The sequence below is a fragment of the Mytilus trossulus genome, chromosome 1 (genome assembly GCF_036588685.1).
Source record: "Mytilus trossulus isolate FHL-02 chromosome 1, PNRI_Mtr1.1.1.hap1, whole genome shotgun sequence".
NCBI lineage: Eukaryota > Metazoa > Mollusca > Bivalvia > Mytilida > Mytilidae > Mytilus > Mytilus trossulus.
In genome coordinates, this window is record NC_086373.1 from 54058219 (window position 1) to 54078977 (window position 20759).

General features: G+C 29.8%; 1 protein-coding gene across 1 annotated transcript in view; it reads right to left on the minus strand.

Moving 5' to 3' along the window:
- LOC134727366 (uncharacterized) overlaps positions 1-7638 on the minus strand; it is a 74247-nt gene extending 66609 nt beyond the window's left edge. Inside the window, exon 1 of the mRNA XM_063591779.1 lies at positions 7529-7638. The gene's annotated coding sequence lies outside the window, so the exon portion shown is untranslated. The remainder of the gene's footprint in view (positions 1-7528) is intronic.
- Positions 7639-20759: the final 13121 nt, after the last annotated feature.

A 20759-nucleotide genomic window follows, 5' to 3' on the forward strand; every position in this document is an offset into this window, starting at 1 on the left:
CTCGACTTAATGTGGACCTCTGGATCAACCATTGGGCGGACTGCTGAGTGCTGAGAACTAAATTTTTGGAGAGAGAATGTGTATAAATACAAATATATTGAAATGAAATAAAGAATAATGAAAATGACAAAATCTAAACTCCTGCAAAATTGGCCTCTTTAAGAACTAGAATCTTCCAGACACCAAAATCAAAAGGAGGATACCACCCAAATCAGAACTATTCAAGATGCTTGTTCTAGCTGCTGTCATTTGCTTAGAACAATTGTACATTCTTATGTTAAAAGCGTACGCCAATTTTGATACCAACCGTTTTTCTTTTGGACTGTAAGGAAAACTTCCACAGTATTGATTGCCACGAACTATAATAACTCCACTAAAATTAAGTCTCTAGTAATTCCTTAATTATATTAATTGGTTTCTTGATAAATGTTGGAGGAAAAAGCGACTTGAGGGAATGTTTTGACAAGTTAAAAAAAATGTCTTGCAAGGATTATTATGTTTTAACAAACAAATGAAAGCGGGGGTAAATTATCAAATAAAATAACTCATTTTGATAGAAGATATGTTACACCTAGCCACAATCACAAATCACTAAATATACATCATGTATAACCTTAAATGGCAACAATATAAACTATCATTTAGCTGATGCCATCAAAAATGCATTTAACAAATCTTTATTCGACATTTTTATATCGTAAACTTATTTTCAATATAAATCACGATCATATTTTAAAGATAAGACATTTTAATGTTATCGTAGGCATCTTTTTTGACTGACGTGATTTCTACACGCCATATGTATTGTTATTATGGCATGGAGGTTGAATTGACAAAAAGTTTTCAACTTTGTATACATATATTAGATCAAAAGGGTCTGATATCAAAATTATACAAGTAGGTCACCCGTAGTTAATTTTTAAAACAGTATTTGCATTATGAACTGTGTTAGTAGTATAACATGGTAAATAAATTCACAGAATTGTTGTTAATAATCAGTATTGCCACTTTGTACATATATTGAAAGTGTTTATTTACAAGTTATTTTATTTAAAGTGCTTAAGAATGGTTTAAGAATGTCAAACTCTAAAGCACGCGAAAACATTATTTTTCGTTTTAAGTCAGTTTAAAACATGACAGTGGCATAATAGGAGCTTCAATGTATTTTGTTTTCAGCAAAGCAAACACGCTATATATAAATATCATAAATATTGAGCTAAAATTGGTGCTTAGTACAGATGTATATGCTTTGTAGTTCATTTCCCATATTAAATTTCGTGTACTAAAGAATAACCTTAATGACAGTGTCAAAAAAGGTTAACTAGTCTTTCGTTCTATGTTGCACAGTATGTTACAATTATACAGTCAGAAAGAAAAAAGGCCATACCATTTAAATAATTTCAATTTAATACATGAATCATATCGTGGTTTACATATCTGAATGATAATAGAAATTAAATTTAATGATTTTAATACTTACACAAATATTATATACTGCTTTTGTCATATTGATATGTAGGGTTAATTTGATATGTCAAGGCTTTGACAAGTGTTAATAAGTTTTCGTTAATTCTACTTTTAAAAAATTGTAAAATTCGCAGGGGGGTTTTATTTGAAAATGCCTTTCAGAGTGTCTTTCTAAATATCCGATCAATCCGTCTAATCTTAAAGAAATAGCTGATCAAATATTTAATTTTCTCATGTTTATTGACAAAGATATTTTATTCGTTTTGAAAGGCATATTTTTATTTCATACTGAGCTTTTAATTTTTCTATGGTTTCAGTTATAATTAGTTTATAAAACATTCGAAGAAGTACTATTAGGAGAGATTATATATATTAAGAAAACAGCAATTACATCTATGTATTCAGTAATTACTAAAGGAGATCTATATTTACCTGATGAATGTTCCATGTTAAGAATGTTCCTATTTAACCTAAAATATTTGTTATAACATTTTCGAACTTTAACAAAAAACAAACATTTTTTATTGCCAATTCCCTTTGTAACGTTTTGAAAATTATCACCTCAAAAAATCTTTCAACAAGTATATAAATGTCTATCTTTTGACCTTAAATGTAATTCTGCACCAGTTTTCAATCACCCAAGTTTCCCTTTTAACAAAGAACACTTTCAATTATATTTTAAAATAGTACTAAGTGACAATGCTTTCGAGTTGTTTTAAGTTGGATGCACTTTGATGGCATCTAATGATAGCCAATGACTAAGTAAATATTTAAATAACTCTCCGTATTCACTAAATCACACTTAAATACTACATTCGAACCCTTTAAAACATACATAGACTATTACTTTTATGTATGTGTGTGTATTTAATGCTTATGGTCGAAATGACTATTTCTTATTCAAACATACAAAGTTTGAGTCTTTTGATTAGAATTGGAAATCATTTCGCAAAACACTGAAAGAATTTCAATAATCGTATTATGAAATAACAAAAAAAAAACTAAAATTCTTAAAAAGAAATTTACATTTGACTAACATATTCAGTTAAGACTTTGAAGTTCAAAAACTCAAGTTAAAACTCTAATATACTAAACAATATACTAAACAAATTACTTTTCAGTCTTCTTGACAATCCGATTGGTCATATATACTGATAATTCATCATCAGATCCTTAATCTATTTTTAATAAGCCAAAACAGTAACTTCCATCTGCCTCCCGAGGTTCCTAAACCATTGCCTTTATTTAATCTATTATAGCATGAACAGTAGATGTAACCTCAATATAACAGAGCGTACACGATAAAATTGAGAATAATATGGGGAATGTGTCAAAGAGGCAACGATAGCTTTTATCTTACTCTACATACTCTACGCGGTAGCCGTCAGTTATCTCTAACAACGCATGAGCGATATCCTTTATCTAACTCGTACAGAACTTTCAGGCAAACTTTAAGTTATCTCTAACGGAGCCTACACGAAAAACTGTAGGTATCCCTGAGTCAGCTTGCATTGAAGATTAAAGCTATCTTTGAAAATTTCTAAACGGAATCTTAAAGATATCTCACATAGAACATAAACGATAGCCTCATGGCATCGCTATATCTCTATCAACTGTATCAATTATAACCGAGCCTACAAAGATATATGTAATATAAAGCTATCTCTTACAGGACATACACGATAGCTTCTCTTATACAAGGCCAATATGAACGCATAACTACCTCGAGATAGAGACGATAGAGCCAACGCAGTAGTTTCAAGCTATCTCTAATAATGCTTACAAGGCACCTTAAACAGCTCTCCAACATAACCTACACTATAACTTTATCATGTTTATGAAATATCAAATTAATTCAACAACACAGTAACTAGATAACCTTTATTCAAATTTACCAGAGCAAAACGTTAGCCGTTATCTACTCTAAAAGAACCTACACGACAACTGTATATTTTCTCTAACTGAACCTATGCAATAGCTTTAAGCTAAACCTTTCAGATCCTTTACAGATAACATTTATATGCCTCTAACTGAATATACACGACAGCTTTAAGACTTCTCTCACAGATACCACACAATAAGTTAGCCACCTCTAACTGAACCTACACGACAGCTTTGAGATTTCTCTCACAGATACCACACGATAACCTTTATCTGCCTCTAACTGAACCTTCACGACAGCTTTGAGATTTCTCTCACAGATATCACACAATAACTTAGCCACATATTACTGAACCTACAAAACAGCTTTGTGATTTCTCTCACAGATACAACACAATAACTTAGCCACCTCTTACTTAACCTACACGATGACGGCTTTGATATTTCTCTAACAGATACCACACAATAACTTAGCCACATCTAACAGAGCCTATATGACAGCTTTAAGTTTTTTGATATTTATAAAATCAACTGCGAGTAAATAATAAGCGCAAAAATAAATTCTTAATTCAGACCGTGCGAGACCGTTATTGGTAGTCAATAAAATAATCCCCCTTTTTTACAGCAGTACTTTTTTTTGTAATTCAGTTTTGTCATCAGAATATTTATATCTGGTTGTAAAATGCATTTCCCATATCAGTAAGTCACGTGTTTAAAATTAACATACTGTTGACACTAATTTACTCTTTCAGGAAATTTATGGTACGTTCATTATGTTTTACTTTCAGAATATGTTGATAAATATTATTTTCAACACATCTCATAGAACAAACAGTATTTTTACCATTTTTCATTTGCATATCAATCAATATCATTTAAGTAGTATTGCATCTTACAATTTCATTTTGCAAATGAAATGTTTAAATTGCGTAAATATATATACTTTCTATATTTAGAGGTGACACGTCAACCTCATTTCCTTGTGTTAATTCTTATTTATATATGAAAGTTATCTAATATATGTATATATTGTATTATAGACCATTTAATATTTATACATCTTACAGTATTGATATATCTATAAATGCATTCTTTTGCGCCATTGTTCCTCAATTTGAACGTTTCAATGAAATATCCGAAAGAAAGAAATATCTTCTATGATTAACTTAAGTCGAGTTACTTCGAATCGAGTAAACAAATCAGTCAAGTCGTCAGTAAGCTTTCAGTAATGATCTATTAAAAATTCATTTACTGGACGTGTACAATATTATTGACCTTTCCATTAAGTATTTAACATCTAATAAAAGTACAATTGTCCACAGTTAATAAGGCATGTTAAATGTTGACCTGAACAATATATTTCAGGATTTTAATTTGAGTAGAAGGGTCAACATGACTTTAATTACATCTGCGCCTAATATTTATGATATATTCACCATTTAATGCGCATAATAACATAGTTTGCCTTTCCAGCCTTTTATTAATTACTAGTTATTACCCCTCATTGCTATAAATATTCACTTAGTTCCCCAAAAACGAACAGAAATGCCGAGAAGGAGATATTCTGTGTTAATGGTCATTCAATATATGAGTTACACATTAATGACTCTATAGTCCCAAACGCTACAAACCAACCAACTTAGAAAACTGATTTTTTTTATCTTTACATTTCTGGCCATTGCTTATAATTGCAGTATAATGTAAAATTTTAAAAAAATACCGAACTCCGTGGGAAATTCAAAACGGAAAATTCGTAATCAAGTGGCAAACAAAAAGCTCAAAGACATCCAACAAATGGATAAAACTGTCATATTCATGATTTTAAACAAGCATTTTCTTATGTGGAAAATGATGGAAAAAAGCTGGTTGAATAGCTAGCTATAACCTCTCACTGGTATGACAGTCGAATAAAATTCTATTTTATTGACATCGATGTGTAAACAATCAACCAAACGTACTAGGGAAGAATGCTTAAAATTGGGGTACAGCAGACAATAGTGTGTTTTAAAATTACAACATGTTGGTAATGAGGAATGATTTGGATCTCATACATGAACTACATTCATACTTTCGAAATGCTTTTCTGAATTCATACATAGCTTACTTACATTCATATGGATTTTATGAGTATTTATGAAGATAATGAGGTTCCATTCAATATTTGTCTTTAATATAGAATAAAAAGACATACTAGTATCAAGATATACGGGACATGAATTTTAAGATTGTTGAATACAAAACTTTTATCGTGATATGTTTTATTCTTAAAACTAGGGCCAAGTTGTTCAAAATATTCAGCCCAAGAATGATCACATCTTTACTATTAACAAATGGACTTAATGATATTATACGCTGAAAAAAGTTTGGATCAAGTAAGTCAAGGAAAATTTCCATCCAAGTATATTTATATTGTAATTTTGGTATCAGTGTTTAATGAAACAAGCTAATCCCACTTAGAAGTATGAATCCACATGATAAAAATTAGCCCATGTCTCGGGACCTCGACTGAAATATACACACAAATGAAATTTACAAAGAGAGGACGAATATTTTCGTGACTCAGGTAATATCAAACAGATAAAAACAAAAGAGGAGAGGGGGAGGCTCACCATTTATAAATTTTTTTTGAAATTTAGTGTGGATGCAGGATGATAGTTCTTACAAATCTGTAAATACAAATATCAAAGAAGACACCCTGGATATATTAAATAGTTTTGGCGTATTGAATCCAAGGTTTATGTTATCGACTCCTTTTTGCGAATGCTTTATGTTCTGTTGTACAAAACATTTCCCCGTAACTTACAAATAAAAAAATGTGAAATACATATCGAATTGATATGAAGTATGCAGACATATTCCCTAAGAGTTAGGTATTTTTGTTGTTATAGTTTTTGTTTCGGTAATTACAGAAGGCAACTGTGTTGATTGTATAACTTAGATAACTTACATAGACAGTACTGACGACTTCACAATGTACATACATGGACAGTACTTACGGCTACAAATGTATGTACTTATTGTATAATCACTGTACAGATGTTCAGTTGTATATGGGTAATAGTGACGACAATCTTTACTCTTATAGCAGTCACTTGTTTGAGTTCATTACTTTAAAGCTAATGATCAAACTTAATAATTTGTCAAAAATAAAATGTTTTCACAATTATAAAAAAACCATTATAAAATCGGTCATTTTCTATATAAATATGTTGGTGTTTTTTTACAAATCAGTTATGTTTTTTTTAACTCACAATTATATACCATGATGCATGAATTTTTCACTTTGCACGAATGTAATGAAAACTTAACCAAAATTTGTATACTAAATGGATATATTCAATTCGCGATTACTTTACAGAGCCTACTAGTTGTAAAAGATTATTCGATAAATGTGAATTTTATACGTATTTAAACTGCAATTTAAAGACTCATTGTATTGGAATAATATGTGTAGATTCATTAAAAGATATTGAACAATCAGGCCTCAAGATTTAAGAGATACATTTTACATAACAAAGTGTATTGTACATCTTTGGCAGTCTAGTTATTAAATTTATTTCAAACAGAATAATAATAACAATTAAATGGAATGAATATGTCATGAAATATAACAATATTTGATTGATAGTTAATTATATGAATTACCCCCATGGAGATTGACATGAAATTGTCTAACTGTATATTTGAGTTATTTTTTTAAATTTTAACTTCCTTTAAGTAGTATCAAATTAAATTTCAAATCATTTTTTTTAAACGTTTTATGTTAATTTTTCATCGCCAATTTATTTTATGTAATTTCTTTTTTTAAGGTAAAATTCAAATTCAAACATGCAATATATCAAGAAGTGTAATATATATATATATATATATAATACAAGATTTAATATCTATTCTTATATTATTGATGCGACGAATGACATGTTATATATATTTGCGAAAAAATAAATTTTTCGGTGTTAGATTTAGTTTTTCATGTCGTGATGTTGCATCCTTATATATGCAACAATTAAAAGTGTTGCATCTGCAGGAATGCTTTTGTTGAAATCAACATGCAACAGAGTATATATAAGTTTTTGACGCAAAAGTTAACCAGTGGTTTATACTATATCTTACAACTCCATTCATTTAAATGTCTAGTAAATTCATACGTTCCTGTTCTGTTATCGATTTAAAAACTTACCTTCGTTAGCATTGGAAATACATCTGATAATTTAACTACAAACACAAGAAGTGAGAATAAACGGACCGTAGTGGATTAAATCCCTTTTATTTCTAACAAGTTAAAAAGACAATCGCGACCGGGGCTACGTCAGTCCATTCATAAGCCGCCATTATTTTAATCGTCATGACGACGTTTTGTAAATGGCAGTCAGTGTATTGAATTTATCTATGAATGCTGTTAGTAAATAAACCAGGCCGACAAATAGTAAATACACTTTACCGTGTTTTTATTTTCTAACAATTTAGTTTAAGTATTGATTTAACAAATATGTCAATCAACTTATATTTGGTCAATCCCAAAGAATGAAAGAAATTGCCGCCATTTGTATCAGGAACCAAAATAAAAAAAAAGATCGAAGTGTGATCGTAAGCAACTGTAACGAACTTAGTCAATGTATCACTCGGAAACCATTGTCGTTTATCGCATATATCTCATGGGGATTTACATTATATGATTTGTCACTAATTATTCTTTTATTGCCAATTAAAGAAAAATGTAAAACAAGGTCTTTACAGGACACTTTGTCAATATCAGACGTCTGGTATTACAAAATACTACGCAGAAAGGTCTAATGGGATATATCATATGTTGTAATATAAAGTCCAGACAGTCGCATTTAATTTAATTTTGTCTTGTTTTTCTATACAAATCAATGATGATCCTCAAGAAAGATCTAGTTTATATTAGTAATTAACACATTATAAAACTCCAACACCAGTAGTAATTCATATTTTTACAGAAAATTTATATATATTTGGGCACCGATTGTTCCCACTTGATACACAGAAATAGAAGTAGTTGGAATCTATTTGTTTGGTTTTCGGTTCTAAATGAGGCATATATTAAATCAAAGGATAGGACATGCTGCTATCAGAAAAAAGCTCAGTATGGATTTGCAGATTTATACATATAATGATTTTGGAAAAAAAAAAAAAAAGTCTTGTTATGAGAATTTTGGCAAGCGAGATCATTGGTCGAGTTCAAAACAATTCACATTCCCGGTCTAAGACTCAAACTGTAAATGGTATTCTTCTTTACTAATAGCCAAGTCAAGTCAAAATTGGTAAGTCAAAATTATTGAGGCCAAACCAAACACATATGCCGCTATGAAGCAAATATTAAGAAGTAATGAAAGCTTGGAAAAGTCACTCAGGCACTGCGGGTACCGATATGTGTTATTAGCAACACTCATTTGTAATTATGGAAAAATAACCTATTATTTGGAAATGCACCCGTTTCGGGAGTATATATTTCCTCGCTAAAAGATTTTTCAGGGATTTTATTTTATCTTCTATGGCATTTCCTTGATGTCTTGTTCCTTACAAGGTAAAATATTTAATCAAGAAATATTAATGATGTAATGAAGTAAAAAAGTAGATTCACATAAAAAAAAAAAACTCCGAGGAAAATTAAAAAAGGAAAGTCGCTAATCAAATGGGAAAATCAAAAGCTCAAACACATCAAATAAAGATTCAACCATAATAGGAATATTACCATATGCACGATTTTGCAAAATACAGCTAATGTAATATATCCTTTGAGTAGGATATAATATGTATTTCGAACATTCAAAGTTGTGTACACAATTAATTCTTAATAATGACCATTCAATGATAATTCAAGTCAACACAGAAGTGCTGACTATTTTATATATACCACGAATGTTCAATATATTGAATCGTCTCCCTTGTCATCCAATTAATATTTGACATTAACAAACCGATGTCTTTTAAATATTTCTAATTAATCTCATCATAGATACCATGTTTTCTATTTGCACCAGACGCGCATGTCTTTTACATAAGACTCATCAGTGACGATCGAATAAAAAACGTAAAGAGGCAAAGCAGTTGAGTTCTTCTCCAGTACGATTCGTCTAATATAGTTTTATTTTTGCACGTTTAGTGTCGTGTTTTGTATTTTTTTTTTCATTTTTCAAATATAAGTTTTTTGTGATACTTATGACTTAAAGCAGTTGAGGTCTTCTTACCAAGTAAAATTCTACTGATATTTCATTTTTTATTTTTATTTTTCACGTATCATGTCGTGTTTAATTGTCTTTTATTTTTTCTTTTGCGCCAGACGCGCGTCTGGCGTATACTAAATTTAGTCCTGGTATCTATGATGAGTTTATTTACAACCACTGGATAGATGCCACTGTTGGTGGAGATTTATTTCCCCGAGGGGATCACAAGGCCAGTAGTCAGCACTTTTTATGCTGACATGAATTGTTATTGATATTGTTATATTTATAAATTTTCTGTCTACAAATGTTTGAATTTTTCTGAAATACTAAGGCTTTTCTACCTCAGACATATATTACCTTAGCTGTATTTGGCAAAAGTTTAAGGAATTTTGGTCCTCAATGCTCTTCAACTTCGTACTTTATTTGGACTTTTTAACTTTTTTGGATTCGAGCGTCACTGATGAGTCTTTTGTTGACGAAACGCGCGTCTTGCGTATACTAAATTTAGTCTTGGTATCTTTGAAGAGTTCATTTACCTCCCATTTTTCTCAATATCAAGTTCTTTGTGATATATAAGATTTAAAAAAGTATACTAAAATGAACATCATTAACTGAAATAACATCAACACTTTATGAAAGTATTGTACATAAAAATAACAATCATTTTGATCCTGTATTTTATTTTTATATAAATAATTTCTCATATGAAAACATGTACACGTTAAAGATTTAAACACGTAATTGTTGCTTATATCTGACGAAATTATGATGCATATGAGAAAGAAGAATATATATTTAGTTTCAATTTATGCATAACATCATAAAGTAGGATTTAAATGTTTTTCATTATTTATAAAAGTAATGGGCTTGAAATGTTTAATATAATGAATGAACTTGAATATTTATCGGTCCGTCAAGTTTTGAGAGGTAACATGTTACTTATTTCTATATCTTTAAATTATGGTTTTAATTTTGGTTAACTTTTCACTTATATTTATTTATCGTTCTATTATTAATCTAGAAATTGTTTTCTGCAGGATTTCAGACAACAAAATTGTAACAATCAAAGTTTCGATTGATATTAACACATAAATGTGTTTGCATTTAGTAAAATAAAAATAAAAGAAATACCAACCGTTTTGAACGCCACAGCAATATCAACCACCAGATACAAAGTTCTCTTTATTAAAGTGACATATTGTTACATAGTTATTGCATTATATATTTATGTAGGTTTTATTTGGAAATGACAGTGTTTTCCGTAGGTGTACGGATGTCAGATAATTGGACGGTAAAAACGAATTGAAGATTTCTGTCTTAACTCGATTATAATTTTTAAAGTTCTCCACCGGATGAATATCACAATAAATTCAAGTGATTCATTTTTTTATTTGATTTATAATTTAAGGTAGATCATAAGTAAATATTGTTTGAGACAGAATTTTCTTTTAATTTGCCAAAATGAAGATTTTACTATGCTTTTTTCAAAAATTTTATAAAAAGTATGGGTCACCGTGCTATTTTTCAAGCTATTAGTCATTGAAAATTGCCAAAATTTGGTTAGTTTGTTCATGAAAAAACACATTAATGTGCATAAAAAAAAATCTATGAGATAGAATTTTGAAATAAATTGTGAGAAGATAGGTTTCCTAATATGTTTTAAGAAAATAAAAAGAAAACATGGTGTCACCGAACTTGTTTTCTTGCTTCAAGTAAAAATAAAAAATTTCCCTATTAGTCCAGTATAAATTTTGTACTAAAAGAGTTATCTCCCCTTAAATGGCTCATTTGATAAACATGATTTTAGAACCCAAAAAATTGATATTTGTTAAAATATTTTGTTTAATACAATTGATTAACAAGTTTTTTTTATATAGAAAAACAGTCTAACCATTGAATTACAAATCTTTATTTAAATTTGCAGATTTAGACAAATAACTAGACCGATTTTGTACTGTGATTGTACAATCCAAGATGGCGGTATACCATCAATCTACCTTAAAACACTTTTATTTCAGTTCTTATGCTGCTTTTTTTTTATCCAATCGAAATAACGTTCATCGCAATTGTCGATTGGGTGTGTTCTTTAAGAATGTAGAATAAACAAATTTCTTCAAAACAATTTAATGAACAACTTCATTCAGAAAGCACTTTCATTGTCTTTTAAATCTGAAATTCTGTGCTGCGACCGAAAACTGAGCACGAAACAGTTACAGCAAATTGAAATTAAAACATTGAATTTTTATCTAAAAAAAAACTAATCATATATACCAGGATTGAAATTTTGTATTAACTCCAGATGCGCGTTTCAACAACATCTAACCGATTGTAAATAAAAGCAACAGTAGTATACCGCTGTTCAAAACTCGTAAATCTATGGACAAAAAACTAAATTGCGGTAACAAACTAAAACTCAGGGAAACGCATTAAATATAAGAGGAGAACAACGACACAACATTAAAATGTAACACACACAAAAACGGACTAAGCAGTAGACACAGTCCGATATAACAAAGATCACTTCCAGACGTAAATCAGAAATGTTAATCCTTTATATATATATACTATTAACAGACTGTCATTTAAAAAAATGAATTAAGTTGCTGCTCATTATCATATAGAAATATGGACTGTTAAGTAGTTGAATATCCCGTGTAAAGGTTATTTCACCAGGGCTTCACATCGACCAAATAAAATTAAACAACCAATAAGGAGCGTAACTTGTCTATTTTATCTTACATTTTTTGTTTTGATTTTCTAGTTTTAAACTGAAATATCAAAATCTTGAAAAGGAGTGCGATTGCTGAACAAGTGTTTATGCTACATGAAATTTTTGACGAACAGACTGCCAGAGTTTATTTTCAAAAAACTGTTCACATGTTTGAACCGCATGATTTTGACTTTAGCGAATAGTTGATGCGACAATAATTTACCAATGTTTAAATTTCGTAGATCGATTTGGAATGGACAAATCAAATAACTTACAGAAACTTAAATAAATATCGCGTGAATTCCAAAAGATGCGCGACCGGGTACATCGACATGGTAAGCGTTAGCAACTATGCATGTATAAATAACAATGAATAACTATATTAAGAAATATTGTTTGCATTCATTCATACCGATTCTGATGAGTGGACGTTAAGATTTTATAAATGCGACACTAGAACTTTGTCGCATTCTATTAACACATGGCATATACTTAGGAAGACTGTATAAATGAAATTCTCAAGGGGCATGGAAAAGAGCAAGCATTAGGCTTTAGCTTGGTTGTCCTCTTTGCATATTTGTTTCTCTTACTAGATAATTCAAAGTTTTTCACACAAAGACAACAGTTTTTAACTTATTAACTTTAATCAGACAGAGATATAATTTGGTCTCCTTCATGCTTATACCATCAGTTGGATTTTAACGGTTCGCTTGGTTAACATTACAGATATGATAAGACGTTATTGTTCTTACCATATAATGGGGGTCTTTTTATGAATAAAGAATTAAGCAGGTGCGGTTTTTTTTTTTGCTTTGTTCTTTTTTACTCCTACGTTTGGTCTTAATTGATCCGTTTTTTAAACCACTAAATACTGAAACCTTACTCAAACCACAAGGTCACATGCATATGAGAGGCAAAGGAATTACAATTAAATAAAAAGTATTAAAAAGTTACCGCTATTTCATTCCACTTTATGTCCTTTTCAATATAAGAAGTCACTATATTAAAAATAAAGATTTCAACATTATTGTATTTGACATAAATGAAATATTATTTTTCAAACAACCAAATGCATGTTATTTAATTCTTTCAAATAAGTTAAGAAATTTGATAGATTACTGGAGGTCTTAATTTGGGGGTTTTAACCTTAAAATCATACACAAGATAATCTTACATCTGATGGTATTTATGTATCATTACAGAAGACTCATATAGAATAATGGCTCATTCAAAATTGCACCCGAAGTCTTATCTAGTATAATTTCCGCGACTAAAGTACATCTGTATGAACTTCCAGTAATGTATGGAGAGATTAATACAGTTTCTATTATTCTAGTATCATTGATAAAACAGAGATAACTTCAGCTATTTTGATTAAGACCCCTTGTGTAAGTAACTTCTTTTACAGCAATGATTATCTTTTAAAAGAAATCGTGGTAAGAATATTAAGATCTGATATAGTTATTGTAGTTTGACATGTAAAAACGTTGAAAATTGCAAATGATTAGCATGATTAGATAAATGAATAAAATCATCAAATCATAATGTACATTTTTATCGATATTAATTATCGATTATTAAGGCATCAACTCCCAAACTCAAATGAACAACATTCTTTATTTTGATATTTTCAAAGTGTAAAAAAGGATGTTTTGTGTCGCAAAGGAGGTAATATGCAGTTAAAAGTTCAATAAACCTTCCACCATACGCGACAGATATTTAAAATAAGGAGATAGGTAATGAGACAACATTACATCAAAGTTCAAATTCAGTGGATGTTAGCAGCTGTTATAGACAACCATAGTGTGTTCAAGAATTTGAAAAACCCATACCCTTAAGGTGGTAGACCTAGGTTAAGGGAAATAACTCTTAAAATCATCAGTACGTTTGTGTCAGCCATTTTCATAAATAAGTTCTAAGCTTCTAGTATACATAGATTATTTTCAATCTGTTTCAGGTAAATGCTTAAAATACATTAATAAAACTTGACTATTACAAACGCATCACTGAATTAAAGAGTTATCTCCCTGGACCAAGGTCTACCCCCTTAAGTCGACTATAAAAGATTTCGACATGAAAAATATGGAATAATTCAATTCAGAAAACAAACGGCCAACGTTATAGAAACAAATTGCGAAAAACAAATATGACACACATGCACCACCGAACACCACTGAACTACAGGCTCATAATTAAGGATATTGTGGTAACGAAATTCTTTGACTGAATAATACAAGTAATACATAAAATACGCTAATTGAAATCCAAAACGTTACTATAGACAGACTTTGAAAACAATTTTTAATAGTTTGTTATATCATGCTATAAAGCTAAGCTAACCCTTTCAGACGTTGCAAGACCTTTCCAATTGAACAACGATATTAATTGTCATGTGGCTGACGTATCTTACTGTCAACATGTTCAAAGAATTGAATTTCATTCTGTTGAGTTGTATAAAGGTAAAAACTTGGAAAGATATAGTTTATATATTTAGAAAAACAGTTATGATGTAGGTCTACTTCATAACGATTTCAATGTTTATAAAGACAGAAGGAAAAAGCGTAAAGTCATTGACAAAAGAATACTGACTCAATATATTGTAATATTATACAAGCATCCACCCCAAGCACTAAAACAAACTTCTACGATTTTGGATCGGCACTAGGAAATACTACTTTGTAAAAACTAGACTTTTGGTATATTCCCAAACATGAGCTTTATATGAGGATTACAGGAGTGTTGATAATATGGCACTTTTTAAAAGCAATTAATTATGAAATGTATTTTTGTTCATGATTATATAACACTTGAGAATATATTTGATTTTTGAGTCAACGTGTACGCCTTTTTGTGTATCAATTGCATAAAGTAAACAGAACGTTGAATGCAGATTAAATATACTGTGACCTTTACCTGCTTTCATGAACTCTTACCATACTTGGTGTACAAGGCAGTTACATTATTGTATGCACTTGTCAATATTTTACTAATGATAAAAGGCACATACATTTCAAACATAGCGTGTAATATATATTTGTCCGTTCTCAAGGAAACGTATAGTATTAAGATAATCGAGGGTAGTTAAACGCAATATAAGAACAAAACCTTGCTTATTGTTCTGCATATTTAGTTCTCCTTTATATTTAGATGTAATTTAAAAAAAAAGTCATGACTTATTTTGTACAACCAAATGTTAATAGAAAATAATGGATTTGGGTTTTTCAAAATGTATTCCTTTTACTAAAATAGTTTTCCATGCATTTTATCAACTCGTACGTGTAAAGCTTGTAACGGAAATTTATTCTGTTCATTATTTCAGCCTGCAATATAACTAACATTTATGATTTACAAATAACCTTCATTTATTATAATAGTTGTTTGGTGGAAAGGCGGATATAACTGCGTTTTTAAGTGTGTGGGTTAGTATGGTGAACTAAGACCGTTCGGCATCTTTCCTGCAATCTTTACAACTTCAATTTAAAAAGCAAAGATGCTATTTAAAAAAATAAACAGATTATTCTTAGTATCTACATAATATTCTGAATTGTATACAAACATGGCACTAAATGTAGATCATACATTAATTATTGGTCAATAGTTAAAGGATGCAACATATCCCACTCGAATGATTGTAAGTTATTACACACTTATATCATAACTAAATAAGTGGATACTCCGATATAATCACATTTCCAAATACATAATACATGCTCTAGCACACTTGATGCGTTCATAAAAAATATGCTTCGAAGGTACACCTACAGTCAAGATTTTTGATAGATTGAAATCCCGCCATCAAATTGGTTACGCCAACATAAGTTATACATTAGTAAGTGCAATCGGGTTACATACATGTTGCGAATGTATGATCAAAGTTTTTTTTTTATAAAACTTAATTATTTATTTTAACAAAAACTAATAAACTATGAAATATAAATTTTATGTGTTTCTAATATATTTAATGAGGCTTTTAAAGTCGATTTCCGACTTGCGTTCTGATTCCATTAAGAAAACATGTAGACATTACTATTACAATAAAGTGATAGCTATAATTTACCGATTACGAGCTGTCAAATTGTACAGTGCAACTTGCATAATTGTTGAATTCTTGTCCTTCATTTTTGATAATGCGTCTTCTTGTGTTTCTCGTTTACATATGACATGGCTATACATTTATCCATCCCTTCATTCTGTTATTGTTCAATGACCTTTTCTGTATTCTTGCCTTTCGTTTTTGCTTATGTGCTTTGTCTGTGTGTCTTATTGTGTTTCTTTCTTGTATGTGACTAGGCTATGTACTGATACATCCCGTCAGTGTGTTATTATGTCATGGTAAATGTTTGTTTATAAATCTGTTTGTTTAATAATGATTATGATTATAACACAACGTTGACTGCTTTATCCCTATTTTTACAAGTGAGAGGTTTGGCCAGCTATAAAACCAGGTTTTAACCACGATGTTCTACGAAACAAAATGTCTATACCAAGTCATGAATATGACAATGGATGTCTGTTTGTTTGATGAGTTAGAGCTTTTGAGTCTGCCATTTGATTAGTGACTGTTTTAATTCTTAACATGAAATTTCTGTGTCAGTCAACGCCAATAAAAATTAGAACAGCGTTTGTGTTGCAGTGTTGTTTTTTTTTTATCTCGATTTCACTACGAAACTCGTAACAAACGACTTTAGTTAGCTAATATGTTAACCACTGTATTCATGTTAGATTTGACACAAAATCAGAAGATTTTTCTTTATCTTTTAATTAGCAACATGACAAATGTCAGTAGTGGGGTACAAGCTGCATGCCTTTCCGTAGTATGTCAGATTAAAAGTTGTCTGTCTTATTGTATATTTATTTCTTTTTAAATTTGTGTTTTCCTTTTTTTCGTCATATCGGGTTTTGTATTTCTCCATTCATATTTGTGATATTGTATGTCGTAGAGTTGCAATGATAATTCTTACATTTGATTTATTAAATGTATAATATTGTATTAGTATTATCCCGTGCCATAAGACAAATTGTCAACCCTTCAAGTCATATTGTAAATAGATCGTGCCCTTAGCACTTACTAAGTAATTTCCCTCTACATATGTCATATTAGTTTTAAGTCATCTTGAAAGCTTTAGCAAAACAGTCTTCCCCCAAACCAAATAATTATGACAGGATGAAATATATACTTCGTCCTTAATTACCCTTTGACAGAAGTTAAACATTTCTAATATACAAATTAACAAACATCACAATTTAAAACCCTTCAGATAGCATTGTAGACTTTAACTTGAACTTGTCACTTTCGATGTATGCTAAAGTAAAAGTAAAAACTTATTAACACAAACACCTCTTTATAAGACGCTTAGCAGTTCAAATCATTGAAACGAAACCATATCCTGCTGCTTAGCATGCAATGTTCGCATTATAAACATCACACGAAATGTGTCTAAAAATGTAACCAGTTTTTTACACTCCACAAATGCCTATTTCAATTAATTTCATTTGATATATTAACATAATTAATATTACAGATTTTTTAACTGTTGTAAGAGAACACGTGAAACGTACAGACTGCTTAATGCAACTACCTGGAAACAGAGACGAAACGTAATCTAACGTATGTGTGTGTGCAAGCGTAGTTTGAAGACATGTAGTAGATACCTTAAAATTTTCCTTGGGGAATGAGGAAGGGCTTTAGTAGCTGAGATGTGGTAATGATTGTATGCACTTCTCTTCTCAGTAAAATAAACAGTGACTGTTTCTTAATCGGTTGATCGCTTCAAATACAAAAAGTTTTGATAGTACTTTTTTTTTCTTATCCAGAAAAAAAGTAACATTATTTATCCTATTATTAGTTTCTAGATTATTTTCGAAATGCGAATATCACAATAGTTTGCGATCAAATACTACGATTGCAGCTTGTCATCTATCAAGTTCATTATCTGAAACATATAACTCCTTCGCAAAGGTGACAGTCTTGACGTCATTAGTTACTAGCTTAACGCTTCATTTTGATATGTTTGTCATCAATTTGGCAAACATGAGCAAACTCCGCTGCTCATTACATTAGCCAATTTAATCTCAAATGCAGAAATCGGTCATTCTAATTAAAGTTTTATAAAAAATATGAAACTAAAACTATTGGTATGAGAACAAATGATAATAAATTTTGAATTTAAGGAATGTTCACTTGCGTTACAGTGAAATTAAAGAACGAAAAAATATATAATACTTAATGTAATAATGATTATCCCTGCATGAATTAAGTTATTCTACAAAACAGAATTTACTTCTAATTGTGTGTAACTATTTTTGATTTATTAATGTTTTAAAGTTACAATACTCAATATAATGACAGACTAATATCTCAATCATTTATCAACTCGTCTACATGAATATTGTAAATTGAAGAATTTTGTTAAGATTTATAACAACTTTCAAAATTTAAATACACGAAAAATATCATTTGGTACTTTAAATCTTATTAAAGCTTTTCATTCGTTACATTACAGTTGGGACTTGTTTCCCCAAATTAATTTCATCGCATAATTAGTTACCGTAAGTATATGAAATCATAAGTTGTGCGTGATTATGAAAAAATGATTTTTATTTGAATTAAATAGAAAGAAAATGTATATTTTATTTCAAAGTTTCTGAATGTTTTTTAATGTTGTTCACTCATAAAAAACGTTTTAAATACCATAACATGTATATTATTAATATGTGACTTACATCTTAACGGTAACATAAACAGCTGTCATACAAGTGGGATGTTTAGACGGCTGTAAAACCAGGTTTAACCAGGGTTTTTTTTTCCAGGAAAATACTTTTCAAAATATGTTCAAATTAAACATATGACAGACGTTCGTTCTGTTCGTTGATATCGTTTTTCGTTTAATTTTGACAGGTTTTATGAGACGTTTTGGTTCACCTAAGAGTCCGGCATTTTTGTGAATGCATTTTGATTATGGTATTTCCGTTTTTGATTTTCCTCGGTGTCAGTATTTTTGTTATTTTACTTATTTCTTGAGTCTTTTTGTGATATTTTTTTTAATTACTTATTGTATATGGTTTGTTTGGTGAAATATCGTATATAAATCATATATATATGTAGCCCTGAATCTTTATTTTTTTGGAAGACATATTTCAACGTTCAGATTAGACTTTTTTTACACGAAAAAGTTACGTCTGTATTTTCAACACGTTCATGTTTCAACTAATATCCTGCATTCAAACAAAATATACGATAAAAATCAAGACTGAAACGCTGCATTATTTGTCTTCATTTCGTATGCATCAAGCCAAATATCCACAGCCTTCAAGTATGGAAAACCAAGCTTCTTCACAAACACCTGTTTATCAAAATTTAATCAAGCGCGCAGTAAATGGGTTTGTTTGCACGTATAATGCTTAAAAGGTAAAAACTAGAACAATTTCAGCACTAAAAAGAGGTATGAAATTAATTTTTTTAAATGTGGTTAACCAAACGAATTGATTACAGTGATTTACTTCTTTGCAATGAGGGTCGTGTTTCAAAAAAGAGTCTTATTTTGCAAAGAAATAAATTTTATCTAATTAATCATACTTTTTTATATTCAAATGAGTATACACCAATGTATGTGATTATATGAACTATGAGTGTTATGGTCTTAATTAAATTCGATTACGTGCCTTATACTTATATTTTAAATGGTCATTTGGACACCGCAAACTTTATGTGGGTGCGCGCAACTCTTTGCAAATTGTTTATCGTTAAATATAATTTACTTTCAATGATGTTCGTCATTTTAACAAAGACATGTGCAGTATATTAAAGTGTATTTGATTTTAACAGCAAATTTTAGGGTTCATAAACTGGGATATCTTTACTTGTCGTTCATGGGTAAAGCAATTATATTGAAAGGTTAGAAAATCTTCATACGTCTTATCATGATATAGTTTGCTATCGGGAATTTAAAGAATTGTTTAACAGAATTTTAGGGAGGGTTGGAAAGGAGCCGTTATTCACATTTTAATATTTTCACATTTGTCGTACTTGAATTTTTTTAAAATTTTTTTTAAACTAAAAAAGACATTTTGCTGTGCAACTTTTCAAAAAAAAACAATCACTCTTATTCATCTGACTCCACGTTAATAGCAATTAAATTATAAAAAAAGGAAAAAGGAAAAATACGGGTTTTGATTCACTGGTTCATATATAAATTACTTTTTATATGATTTGTGTTAGATCGTTTCTGTTCATAAAACTGTTATCAACAAGTCTTTATTTGGGGTATATCAATGTTTGATTGCTTATCTTGTTTGGGTTGTTTCATAAAAGCAGATATTACCGCTTTTTAATAGTTTTTTATTATTAATTTTCAGTGGTATTTTGTACTTTTTTTATGATATTTGTCAATCTTTTTTTGGAGAGGCCTTCCCATTTTAATAATTAACTTTCGAAAGCATTAAATTCTTTATTGATAAATGTCTACGGTTCAACCATTATATATTTGACGGTGTTTTGGTTATTTACACCCGTA